This window comes from Kogia breviceps, chromosome 1 (assembly GCF_026419965.1).
Source record: "Kogia breviceps isolate mKogBre1 chromosome 1, mKogBre1 haplotype 1, whole genome shotgun sequence".
Taxonomy (NCBI): domain Eukaryota; kingdom Metazoa; phylum Chordata; class Mammalia; order Artiodactyla; family Physeteridae; genus Kogia; species Kogia breviceps.
In genome coordinates, this window is record NC_081310.1 from 72,716,081 (window position 1) to 72,730,573 (window position 14,493).

Here is a 14,493-nt window from a genome sequence, read left to right on the forward strand (position 1 = left end):
TGAGGGTAAAAGGGCTTTAAGAGATGGTTAGAGGGGTTTCCCTGGTGGCGCAGTGGTTGAGAATCTGCCTGCCAATGCAGGGGACACGGGTTCGAGCCCTGGTCTGGGAGGATCCCACATGCAGCGAGCAACTAGGCACGTGAGCCACGACTGCTGAGCCTGCGCATCTGGGACCTGTGCTCCGCAACAAGAGAGGCCGCGACGGTGAGAGGCCCGCGCACCGCGATGAAGAGTGGTCCCCGCTTGCCGCAACTACAGAAAGCCCTCACACAGAAATGAAGACCCAACACAGCAAAAATAAATAAATTAATAAACTCCTACCCCCAACATCTTCTTTAAAAAAAAAAAAAAGAGATGGCTAGAGGCAGCTATCTACTGATATAGAATTTTGTTAAACAGGCATGGGTTTCAAGAATTCCATTGGTCTCTAAGATTCCATCAAACCTCTCTAAAGTTAGAATTCCCAACCACTTACTGAAAATGAATTCTCTAGCTCATGAGGGCTAATTACTATCACAGCTCTGGTCTGCATGGGAAAAGAGGAGCTGTCAAAGGGCAGGAGCAAGCTGAAATTGGAACCATTTTGTTTTCACACGAATGGGCACTATTCAATTGCCCTCTGCAGTTGGAGCAGGAATCTCTTGGGAAGTGGGGTTATAGGTAACACAAGGCAAGGATTCTTTATAGAAATTACGATTCTGGGTTGCCCGACACCACTGGGTGAAACCTGGGAAATGAACTTTCCTTTGAAATGACTCATTAAGACAAGTTCTGTAGATTTCAGTAGCATAGAGAGCATCCTCAGCTTCTGCTGCAACCCAGCTGTCCAGATGGGCACCATAGCACATGGTTTAAAGGTGGAAACACATAGGCTTAAGCCTGCACCAGAACCTGTGGTGGCACCTGTGGGTGCCACTCTTGCCAGAGAAGAGGACGGGGTTGGGGATAACAGTTGTTCTTGTGAGAAGACAGCAGAAAGGGTGCTGGGCCAGTCTAGATAAAGGAACAATGCAGGGAGGCAGCAGCAGAGCATTGGCCTTTAAGAACAGGTATCAGGCTGTCTGTGTTCAAGTCCCAGCTCTGCCACTAACTGGATATGGGACCTTGGGCAAGTTTTCTAACTTCTCTATTCTATAATTTTTTTCATCTGTAAAATGGAGATGCTAATAATAGCTTCCTCAGAGGGCCCCTGAAAGGACTAAGTGATACAATACAGGTAAAGAGCTTAACATAGTACCTGACTTGCCGCATGTTAAACCTTAAATCAATGATATTGATAACCATTATTAATCAGAATCATTTGGAAAGATTGCAGATCAGAGCACCGGGAGGAAATAAACACTTTACTAAATGCTTATAGTGACTCATTTTAAGTCAGATAACCACCTTGAGAGGTAGGAATTACCGTTCTACCCATTTTATGAATAGGATAAAGAGGCTCTGGGGGACTAAATGGCTGGCCTAAAGCCCTGTATCTAGCAAGCAGTGGAGCCAGTATCAAACTCAGTCTTGTCTGAGTTTGTCCTAAGCCTATACTCTTTCCACCACATTTTGCTGATATCCAGGGCCAGACTGAGATATATAGAGAGCCTATCCACTAAAACAGTATCCCCACCTCATGTAAAAATAAAAAACAATTAAAAACCATAAAACAAGTGTAAGAAAGGCCAACATCTGTCTATTTTCTCAGATGACTACAATGACAAAATATGTATCAATTTCTTTCCAAACAACTTCAGTGCTTCTGTTTTGGTGCCATAAGCACATGCCTGATTGTCTTATCCAGTGACCAAAGATGGAGCATAATTAGGAGGCAGTGTCCTGTGGCTTCCTGCCCTGGCTTCTGTAACTTCAGAGGAGCTTCTGGGTGTGGCCAGGAAATAGTACAAGTTTTAGGAGGTGCTATGTGAATGCATTAATAATAGCAAATTATTATTAATGGCACTGATGGTATCAATGAAAACAATAATAGCAGCCATTTATTACACACATATGTGTCTGGCACTTTATAGACACTTTCTCATGTAATTCCCACAACGACTTTATTTTACCAGTGAAGTTCTGGAAAGTTAAGTTATATCCCAAGGGACACACAGTTAATGTTAGACCTGAGATTAGAACAACTCTGATCCCTAAATGTTTCTACTATACAGAGCTGTTCAAAGTCACCCAATGGGTGAGTGATAGCACAGGGACTGGCAAATTATAGTCAGGGACCTTTCCACTGCATCTCCCTCCTTCTCAAAGGGTCATCCACGAAGGCTGCCCTAATACCAGCCTAATGGGAGCTGCTCAGCCTCTCTTCCAAACAACCCACCTCAAATGCATTTTATGTTTTATGGAGTCCATATTTAGAGTTTGTAAGGAGTGGAATGGCTATGAGAAGGTGACATACACAGCCTCAGGAGAGTTACAAAGAAATAGATTCTTTTCTGTGTTTAGGAATATCTTTACATCTTTAAAATCTGTGGTCTCAGGAATATTGCCTGCAAGGCATACCAGAAAACACCCTTCTCTGCCACAACTCTGCATGAATGTTATCACTGGTATGGAGTGACGGGAAGGAGTGATGGGAAGGAGTGTGGGTTCTGGAAGCAAATTTCCAGGGTTTGAAACACAACTGCGCCTGCTTGCTTGCTATGTGCAACTTTAGGCAATTTTCTAATCAGACATAATAATATTTATCTCCTATTTGTTGTGAGTGGTAAATCAGATAATATATGCAAACTTATTTAGCACAGTGAGGTGAACACAAAAAGGATTCAAAAGATATCACCAGGCTTCCCTGGTGGCACAGTGGTTGAGAGTCCGCCTGCCGATGCAGGGGACACGGGTTCCTGCCCCGGTCCGGGAGGATCCCACATGCCACGGAGCGGCTGGGCCCGTGAGCCATGGCCACTGAGCCTGCGCGTCCGGAGCCTGTGCTCCGCAACACGAGAGGCCATGGCAATGAGAGGCCCGCATACCACAAAAAAAAATTTAAAAAAAGATATCACCATCACCACCATCATCATCTAATTAATGCTATTTGCTTAATTTCACTGTCTTGTGTATTAATCCAGCTAACATTTTATCTAATTTACTTAAAGTGTGACAATATAATGCTCTCGGGTAAGAGTTATGGTCCTCTTAATAGAGGCAATTTAGAAAAATCCAACTAAACAGTGTTAAAGTAATGAACAGCCCACTTAATCCAAAATAACCAGCTTTTACCTTATGAAATAAAAAGAAGGCAGAAAACCTTTCATTGGTGGTAGGGTTTTAATATTATTGGTGGTACATTGCTGAACTGAGTGAACTGTAACTTTTATCTATGTATTCACCCCTCCAAGCCTCCGTCTACTTGTCTATTCAAAAAGCACTTAAGGAGTACCCTCTGTATTCAAGGAACTGAGCTCAGTACCATAGGTCACTGTAGCTATGCCACAGAAAAAGGTATAAGTAGCAAAATGTTGACTGTCACAGGGAAGCTGAAGTTATAACTAAAGAAGAGGAGTTAAGGATTAGTGAGGAAGGTACCAAAATGTATGTATTGATATCTTTTTTTTTTTTTTTTTTTTTTTGCGGTACGCGGGCCTCTCACTGTTGTGGCCTCTCCCGTTGCGGAGCATAGGCTCCAGACACGCAGGCTCAGCGGCCATGGCTCACGGGCCCAGGCGCTCCGCGGCATGTGGGATCTTCCCGGACCGGGGCACAAACTCGTGTCCCCTGCATCAGCAGGCGGACTCTCAACCACTGTGCCACCTGGGAAGCCTGATATCTTTAAAAGTCCAAAATATTTGCTTTACTAGTCAATATTTTATTTCCATATATATAATATATTATAGAAGATATAGAAGTAAAACATACATACATAAAACATACACATAATTGTGCAGTTTGAAGAATTATCACAACTTCTCCCCATGTACCCACCACCCACGCTGAGAACTAGAACTTTACTATCCCCCAGAAGTCCCCTCATGCCCCCTCCTAATGGCTGCTCTCTCACTCTTCCCAGGATAATAATCATTATTCTGCCTTCTCATAGCGGAGGTTCATTTGCCTGGTTTTTATACAGAATGTACTGTCTTGTGTCTGGCTCTGTCGCTCAGCATTATGCTTCTCATATGAAAATGCACCCAGTCTCTCAGTCACCAGGAAATATTTAGAAGTTAAAATCACAACAGTGTCCCACAAGATCCAGTGAAGGTGAGGACGTGGAGCACTGGGTCTCTCATACACTTCCTGTGAAGAGGGACTTGGTAAATCACTTTGGAAAACTAAATGGCAGTATCTACTAAGGGCTGTTTATTGGCTTTCTGGACATACTGTTTTGTGAAGTGCTTATTTTAAGATATTAGAAAAAGAATTAAAAGACAGCAACAACGAGGTCCTACTGTACAGCACAGGGAACTCTGTCCAGTCTCCTGGTTTAAACCATAATGGAAAAGAATATTAAAAAAAAAAAGAATATATATGTGTATAACAGAGTCACTTTGCTATACAGCAGAAATTAGTACAACATTGTAAATCAACTAGACTTCAATAAAAAAAATTTTTTTAATGGATCATCACTTAAAAAAAAAAAAAAGAATTAAGGGACTTTGCTGGTGGTCCAGTGGGTAAGATTCTGTGCTCCCAATGCAGAGGACCCAGGTTCGATCCCTGGTCAGGGAACTAGATCCCATATACATGCTGCAACTAAGAAGTCCGCGTACTGCACTAAAGATCCTGTATGCCGCAACTAAACATGCTGCAACAAGGATCCCGAGTGCCGCAGCTAAGACCCGGCACAGCCTAAATAAATAAATAAATACTTTTAAAAAAGAAAGAAAAGACAGCTAAACAAAATGGAAAGGGGGACATTAATAAAGATAAAAGCCAAAATTAATTAAATAAGAAAATCAGAGAAAGTAAAAAGAAAACCAAAACCTGGTTCCTTCAAAACTATTATAAAGCTAATTAACACCTGTAAACCTATTTTAAGATATGAGAGAAAAAGAAAAGATATGAGAGAGAGAGCACCCAAGATTAGGAATAGGAAGAGATAAAATAAAGAGAAAACAAATTATAAAAGAATATTAGAATGAAACAGGCTAGTGAGCTCAGAAACAGATCCATATGCATTTGGATACTTGATTTATGACAAAAATGGCACTAATGAGAAGTAGGGGAAGGATAGTATTTTGACCTATTTTGCCACTGTCTTTGCCCATGCACAAAATTATTCTAGATAGTTGTATATATAAATGTGAGAAGTTAAACATTAAAGCTTCTACAGGATAACCTAGAAGAAAATGTTTATGACCTTGGGATAGGCAGACTTCTTAAACAAACTGGTTACAAAAAACTCCTGGTATAAAGGAAGAGATTGATAAATTGGACTATGTTAAAATTAGGGACTTTGCTCATTGAAAGCCATCATTATGAGAGTGAAAAAAAGCAAGCCACAGAGTAGAGGAGATTTTGCAATACACATAACCAAATTGCACCCAGAATATATAAAGAGTTCCCACATATCTAAAAGAAAAAGATAACCCAATAGAAAAATGGATGAAAGACAAAATATACATTTTTGTTGATAAAAGAAAATGGAGAAGGATGCTTATGTCTTTTCTAGGCAAACATATCTACAGCGAGTTTTCTTCATTTAGGCCTTGTGATTACTATTTAGTGGCAGCACACACACTGGAGGAGAGTGACACAGAGAAAAGACAGCTGGAAATGTAAAAACTAAAGTTATGAAGTAACAGCTTTGGCCATAGACTAAGTTAAAATAAATGTGTTGTCCTGAGTCAGGCACTTTAAGGGAAATGAAGCAAACGACTTGCTTCAGAGAGGACAGCTGCTGGTCTAACTCATCCAATGTCTTAATTAATCTGGCATCCATAATAGATGGCTTCTGAGACATGGTGTCCACAGAAGAGAAGACAATTCCCGCAGTTGACATCAGTTAGCAGCATTCAGAAACTCACCATCCATGCCGCAATGGCATCTGTTTCCTACATGGAACGGCAGTTATGACCAGGATAAGGATTCTCATTAAGAACCCTGTGTACAAAGACTTGATATTCTTTAACACTTCTGCTGAAGCTTCATTGCAAAGGAACCATCTACTCAGGCCAGCCATTGATAGAATGGCTCAGCCACAGCACTTTACCTCTGATCCCAGAGCGATATCTTCATCACTACCTGGTAGACAGAACACTCTGATAGACATTCCATTTGATTCTCTCAACTACCTGGTGATGTAGACATTATTTCCTCCACACCATACTGAGGTCCAGGGAGTTAAATGAATAAAGTGCAGAGAACACAGTCAATAAGTAGAAGAACCAGTTCTCTACTCTGAAGTTTTCTTTGTCCAAGATCTGTGCTCTTGCCCTTCTACCACACTGGATGATTAGGGACTTAGTGACAAGGGGGGTGAATGGATCAATGATAATGCAATAAATCACATACCTGAAATACCAAAACCGATGATAAGTGCAATTGCTCCAGCCAGAATAATGATGATGCTAATAATACTGTGGAGAGAGAGAAAAACAGGAAATTACTTCTTCATTCCATTTAACGTGCTGCTTTGCAACCTAGGCTCATACCTGTCATTTGTAAGAGGTGTAACATAAAGAATCTCAACTTTTTCTTCAACATAAGCTCTTTCCTAGAAATAGGTACCTTAGAAAGGAATCTAAGCAATCCCATCCCTGTCCCCCTGGGGTGCTGGGATAGATTAAAGGAGTGGCTCTTTTGTCTGGCTATGTGTGTCATCTTTCCTATTTCCAGGTCAGTGAAGACCATGCACAAAGACTGCTGGGGAAAACCCGATGGCATTTCTGTAATGCCAGGTGCCACTTGAGGGGGGACTGGTTCCATCCCCAGCCCACCCTGAGCATTACTGCCCATCCCTCTTACATCATTAACCTGTTTTGTCTCCTTCCATAGACTTTAAACTCCTAAGGACAGTGGTCATGTCTTCATTTTGTACCCACTCATCTCTAGTCCACTTCACCCTGCAGATCCTTGACAGGAGTTTGTTTACTCCTATTAAAAAAGTAAGACAGGGCTTCCCTGGTGGCGCAGTGGTTGAGCGTCCGCCTGCCGATGCAGGGGACATGGGTTCGTGCCCCGGTATGGGAAGATCCCACATGCTGCGGAGCGGCTGGGCCCGTGAGCCATGGCCGCTGGGCCTGCGCGTCCGGAGCCTGTGCTCCACAACGGGAGAGGCCACAACAGTGAGAGGCCCACCTACCACAAAAAAAAAAAAAAAAAAAAAGTAAGACAGAAAGTTTAGAAAATACAAATAAGCAAAAATAAGACAATAAAGTCACCTGTAACTCCACCATCCAGACATAACAACCACTAACTTCTTGATATGTATCTCGCCAGTTTTCAATGAGCAGATTAACAAATGACATTTGGGAAATAAACAAATAAGGAAGTATTGCTTACATTTACTGAGTGCTAGAATTACATAGCAGACATGTTGCTTTAGGCACCATTTATGGATTATGTCATTTATCCATGTTATAACCTTATGAGGTAAACAAATTTATTATGTCCATTTTACAGATGAGGAATGACACAGGGAGGTCAGGCATCTTCCGTACATTCACACGGTTGGTAAGTGGTAGGGCTGGGATTAGAACCTGTCTCCAGAATCTGCACCTGACTACTTCCTACGCTGCCTCCCAGGGGTGAGGGCTCACAAGTGGTCTGTCCCTCCTCTCTGCCCAGCGGGGCCCATGAGGGGATACCGGCTTTAGCTGGTGAGAGTGACTCAGGCAGAACAGAAGGTGCAGGTCAGAGCTGGCATGGGGGCAAAGCAGTTCCTGGGAAGCTTGCCCAGTGCTGCCTGCTCTGGTGCATAAGTCATCAGGCAGGTGTCCTCGGCCACACGTTCACTGCTGGCAACTCATACCCTCCCCACACCCATGCTGATGTTACGCAATAGGCACGACAAAAGACAGGCACAGAGAGGCAAAGAATGATCCTACAGAGAGAAAAGGGAAGCACGGGGCATTTTACTTGCTGCCCTGAATAGGCTCATTGTACCCAGCTCTCCTCAGCTCAGGGATGGGTCCAACAGAGAGAAACAACAGACTTACAAGAAACAATTTGAGTAAACAGTTACCCTGGAGGATAAACCCTCATGAGGTACAGCCATAAGGGCAGCAATTGAATAAGCAAAATGAACCTTTTAATAATAGGGTATCTGCAGTTGATTCCAAGAAGAGGCCACATTTGACCACTTCCCCTCTCTTTACACATCCAGGTGTGGCCTCAGATCTTACTGGTCTAAGTCTGTGAGAACAGGTGGAAAAACTCATAGCAAGAGGTATTATTATACTATCTGGCTCTCTTTGACTACTGAGCGGGACAGCAGAACTTGCTTTTGTGACCCAGGAATTCACTCACCTTGGGTGAATTACTTCATCTCTCTGAGACTCTGTTTATCCTTAGAATGGGAATAAGAGTAATTCCTGCTCTACCTTGTATAAATGTTACAGGTTGATGTGTGTCCCCCTCCAAATTTGTATTTTGAAGTCCTAACCCCCAGAACCTCAGAATGTGACTTTATTTGGAAATAGTCATTGTAGATGTGATTAGTTAAGATGAAGTCATACTGGAGTAGGGTGGGACCCTAATTCAACATGACTGGTGCCCTTATAAAAAGGGGAAATTTGTGCTCGCCGGGAAAGCACCATGTGAAGATGAAAGCAGGGATCTATAAGCCAAGGAGCACCAAAGATTGCCAGCAAACTACTAGAAGCTAGGGGAGAGGCCTGGAACAGATTCTCCCTCACAGCCCTCAGAAGGAACTAACCCTGCTGACACCTGGACTGCTAGTCTCCAAAATAGACGATATTTTTTTCTGTTGTTACCCAGTTTGTGGTACGTTGTTACCCAGTTTGTGGTACTTTGTTACAGCAGCCCTAGCAAACCAATACAAATGAGTTGTTTTAAGAACAAAACTGACAATGATTGTTGCATATTCCAAAAAGAGCTATTCATATGTTACTTTTTACTATAAAAAATTTACGTGTGGCTTTTTGCTGCAAGCTTATTAGCAAAAGCTAGGACTTAAATCTGGAGAATAACCCAACTGGTGATAATGAAAATATCATAGTAGTTTGATATATCAAAAAAAGCATGTACTAGGCTTGGTGCTAAGCAGTCAATGCGCATTTTGTCATTTGCTTGAATTACCAGATCCTGTTCTCCTTAATTTCTCTCATATTCCTCCATTTCTATTTCTACTGCTCCTGGTCACCATCATGTCTCACCGGCATCGTTGCAACACCCTCCTGACAGCCCTGCTTCTAGTCTAGACCTCTCCAACCCATTCTTCACACTGCCAGAATCAGTGGTGACCTCAGAATTTCTGTATCAGTGTGGCTTAGGGGAGATAACCTAGTTGGAAGCAGGGCCGAGGGTGATCACTGAGGCAGTATAATGCTGTAATCACAAGCATGGCTTCTGGATCCAGCCTGTATAGGTTCAAGTCCCAGCACCACTACTTACTAATTGTGTGACCTCAAATTTCCATTCTTTCTTGTGAAGATTGAGTTAAACACTTTTTTTTTTTTTTTTTTTCTCTACGCGGGCCTCTCACTGTTATGGCCTCTCCCGTTGCGGAGCGCAAGCTCCGGACGCTCAGGCTCAGCGGCCATGGCTCACGGGCCCAGCCGCTCCGCGGCACGTGGGATCTTCCCGGACCGGGGCACGAACCCGTGTCCCCTGCATCGGCAGGCGGACTCTCAACCACTGTGCCACCAGGGAAGCCCTTAAACACATTTTAAAAGATCACCTAGAACGGCGTCTGGCACATAGGAAGCTTTAATAATATTTATTAGCTATTATCATTCTTGTTTTTCTGCTATGGTTATATAACAAGCACATGTTTCTAACAAAGCATATATTTTCTTGGTGGTGCTGATGGAAATGGTTGTGAGGACTATCTGTTACCCGTTGGTTAGCTACTGAGCTATTGGTAAGAATGATAACAAAACTAATCATAATAGTCCTCTGCTTAAAACTTCAAGTGCTTTTCCATTTCCCTCATGATAAAAATCCACTTTTTGATGTAGCCAGCATGGCCTTCCAAAGGGGGCCTTGCCCTCTCTCTCCAGCCTTGCCTCTCCCTGCACTGCCCCTAGGGTCCTGCACTCCAGTCACACTGAACCATCACAGATCTCCCTGCTGCAGACCTACCCTCTCTAAGGAGGGGGTTGGACAGCAGAGACACTGAACAGACACCTGGATACTCACCAACAGGAAGGGGACAGTGGAGGTTTTAGGTTTCAGTCAAAGCAGCTGAGCCCGTCTTCCTTACCCCCAGGCCCACATGCTTCACTTGCTGTGGAAGCAGAACCCTGCTGTCTGTCAGCAAGTTGCCTATCTAAGAAGAAATCACCTTGAGGTTTGTTCTGAGCTGGTATTCCCTTGGGAAACCACTCAACCTCCAGAGCCTTGGAAACAGAAGCAGGAACTATCAGAGCAGCCAAATGAAATAATTCTTGTCTGCTGCTTATTAATTTTTTTAAAAGATAAATAAGATATTTCACATAAGGTGTTCTTACATTGCTTTTTGGTTTTTACTTCCCCAGAATAATTTCCAATAACTACGCTCCAGGAAATTTTTAATGCAAAACTATGTCTTCTAACCACTGCACTGGAATTCACAGTGCACATTTGTTAGACCCTCCTGACAAAAGAGCCCAGATGAAAGTCAATGCCTTTGGAAGATTTGCTCACTTAATAAACATTTATTAAGTACTTACTATGTGAAAGACATTGTTCTGGGCAATATGAAGAAAGTATAGAGATGATGTAAACAAACTGCCTGCCCTCAAGGAACTTATAGTGTAACTGAGGTAAAACACACACACACACACACACACACACACACAAATAAAACATACACAAACATACATATGCACACACAGACACACATAACACACCACTGTAATAAGACATAATGTGGTGAGGGCTTCAGTAAAGAGAGGAACAAGTTCTCACAGGAATTCTGGGGAGGTAGGAAATATTTAAATCTGAGAGAAATAGGGAGAATCCAAGTGCAGTTTCGTGACCAAATTTCAAAGAAAGTAAAGAGAAAGCCTTTGTTCAGAGATATATTTAGCTAATTCATGCTGCAATACAGTCTCTCTCCAAGGCAGAACCAAAAAGAAAAGTGGTTGTTTCTGCTGCACTGCATGGGGTCAGGACCCAAGCATCATCACACTTTAGTGCTCTGGGCCAGGAGAAGGTGATTTCAGTGACTGTAGAGCTCTGCCTTTCAGGGGAGGGACCAGCCTTGCAGCCTGGGAGTCTGCAAACACATCCATACTACCCAAGGATGGCCTTGCTCAGTTCCTTCACATGTCTTTGCTCCAGCTGCGGCCGCTCCCTGTGGCACTTGAAAGCAATGAGGCATTTCTGTTAAGACATGTTGTGTTCCTGAAAAACCTCACATTCTACAAAATCACACAATGAAGGTAACAGGGCTTATGGGAAAAAATAGGGTTAAGAGCAGACTATTCAAAGTCTATGTGACTTTGTAATTGGTCTCTAAGAGATGCAGTCATAGGTACCTTGGGAGGTAAATTGGATGGCCAAAGCAGGCAGCTCAGTAGGCCCAGAAGCTGCTTTGGAGAAAATTTAAAATGTGCAGAAATAATTGAGTTGAAACTCTGCCTTAAGGTGCTGTGAGCCAGTGAGACTGCTGTGAAGGTGAGTGTGATGGGGGGAAGTGGAACCTGGGAGGTGCAAGGCCGGGATATGTGTCTCTGGGGCAGGAGCCCCAAGGGCAGGTGTTCATTTAAAATTAAAAGAAAAAAAAGAACAGAAAGCCACACTGAGTCCTTCCCACTGAAGCTGTCATTCTTTGCTATTTCAGCTCCCCTTGCCTTGGAAAAAGTTGCATGTGAACCAATACTATTTCCATGTTAAGCCATTATTGTTCCCCTATTTTCCAACCACATATGAGCTAATTAGTGCTCTAGAAATCTATATAGCAGCAGACAGACCGTATTAACAAATTACCAAGAAATAAACCGGGATAGAGATACCTACCTCTTAAGGACAGATTCTCACTGTATCAGAGGTCCATGAGGGTGATAAAACAATAGCTAATTCTTATTGGTCATGTTCTGTGTGCCAGCGCTATGCATACAGAGTCTCGTTCATTCCTTACAACAATGCTATGAGGTAAGTACCACTATCTTTACCTTTTTACACGTGGGGAGACTGAGGCTTAGCTTAAGTAAATGACCAAGCTCTCACAGCTAGAAAATGGGAGAGCCGGGTCTTAAACCCAGGGAGTCCAACTTGTGAGCCTGTGCTCCTAAGAGCCACACTTCTAGAAAAAAGTGCCATATGGCAGGAGGCTACAAGTTTGGAAGGCTCCCTCGGCCTCACTCCTGCATATCTTCTCTCGCTCCATTTCTGAAAACAAGGCCTTCCTCCATCTGCTACACCATTGTGTAGAGCACTCATCCCAGAAGACGTCAGCTGCTCTGTTTTATTCAAACATTAATGGTTTCTCTGTTGTCCACTTTCAGCCTCCTTCTCAAATACTTAGAAGCTGAGAGATACCACATTCCTTATAGATCATCAGCTTACCTCCACTTGTGTAACTGGTAAATGATTAACACTCTGAAAATTAGATTAAGTTAGCAAACGTGGGATTAATCTGAATAAATTCTACTCTTAAATATTACAAGCAGAATATTTGAGTAAATCAGGTAAATATTTGAATAAATCAAACATATTACTTTGTTCATAAACTAATAAAGTAACTAGGTTTATAAAGGAATGCTGAAATCGAAGACATTTATTTCAGCCTATCCAAAAACTTTCTCTTTCTCTTTTTTTCCCCTATAAAAGGATAAAAAGAATTATTTTAAATACTATATGAAGCACTGGGCTTCAAGGTAAAATTATGTAACCGTTTTCTAGATATTGATTAGTATAGGTTTTAGGTTTCTGAGAAGTTTAGACTGCCGTGTACTCAAGTTCTCTTCTTCCCTGAAGAATCCAGGATGTAGAGTATGTTTCCCTAACTCTAAGTGCCTCTCCATCTCTTTATATTGGGAAAAGCAAGGCCAGCGTGGATCCAGGGAACCCAGACCATGAGCATCAAGAGTGGGGAAGAAATTGGCAAAGAGGAGGAGCTATTCCTTGGGGCTTGAGGAGCGCGTGTGGAAGAGGGCGCCTCCTTTCTGGGCAGGCCTGCTCTGTCCACACTGCTGCGGTCAGCATGGCTTTGTGTTCGGGAAAGGGATTTTAGGAAGCCGCGTATGAGAGACTTGGGTGCTCTCAAGTGTCAGGTTGAGGCATCCTTTCTTCTTTCAAGCTGCCACTAGGGGTCGTGACACAGAATTGTGGGGTCCTCCAAAGCACAGGCCCCAGGATTATATCATATGTGGGCCCCAATGCCACAAAACCAGGGAGACATGACCAGCAAATAGATTTCATCTCACACACCAACTTCTTTTGAATGATTGATGGTGGTGGCCTAGGATATCGTGTTGGAAAAGATTGCAAGTCTGCCTCGGGGCTCAGCAAGAGAGAGGGCCACCACTCATTAGTGATTTCCAAGTGAGCATTTCCAAGTGAGTCCTCTCCCTGGGTTAGCAGCAACACATGAAAGGGAGCTTTGACCGATTACTACAAACTACCTGAGTCTCAGGCTAATTTAACGGCAAAGTAGGGCAGTGTTAGCTGACACTCCAATGTCAGCGAACAGTCCAAAGGCAGTGTTAGCTGACACTCCTGTGTACATTTTGGGCCCTAGGCTTTAAGAAGAACACTGATTAACATGTATCTTTAGGACAGTGTTTCTCAAGCTCAGCCCTATCGACTATTTGCGCCAGATAATTCTTGGTTGTCGGGCTGTCCTGTGCATTATAGGATGCTTAGCAGCATCCCTGGCCTTTAGTTAGGATGCCAGTAGCACCCCTGCCCCACTTGTGACAACCTAAAATGTCTCCAGATGTGTCACCCCAGTTGAGAATCATTGATCTAGGAGTAACAGGACCAGGGTGGTGAGGTGATTAGAAGACAAGTCTTTCGAAGAATAGTTAGGGAAACCAGGGTAGTTTAACGTAGACAGGACTAACTGTAGTGATGGTCATTCCAAAACTTGAAAGGTGCTATACGGTCCTATTCTCCATCACTCTGGAAGCAATGAAACCAGTAGGTGAAAGTTCTAGGAGGTTAGGTTTAGATTTGGCATACAGAGAAACTTTCCAACAGAGCTTTCTGGCGCTGGCCTGAGACTGCAGTTTCCCATCACTGTGTGTGGCGTACAAGCAGGGGCTGAGTAGCCACTTAGGGAGAGAAGTCGGAAGGGAAGAGTTTCTGGTACCAAACAAGGGTGGGAACAATTCTGAAAGTCCCTTTCAAATATAGTATTATAGTTAAATGATTCTGTAATTTGATATTCCCTGGGATTTGCTCTGGCCTTGCCGTTGCCACAGTTACGTATTCTGTATACACCTCCTAAAA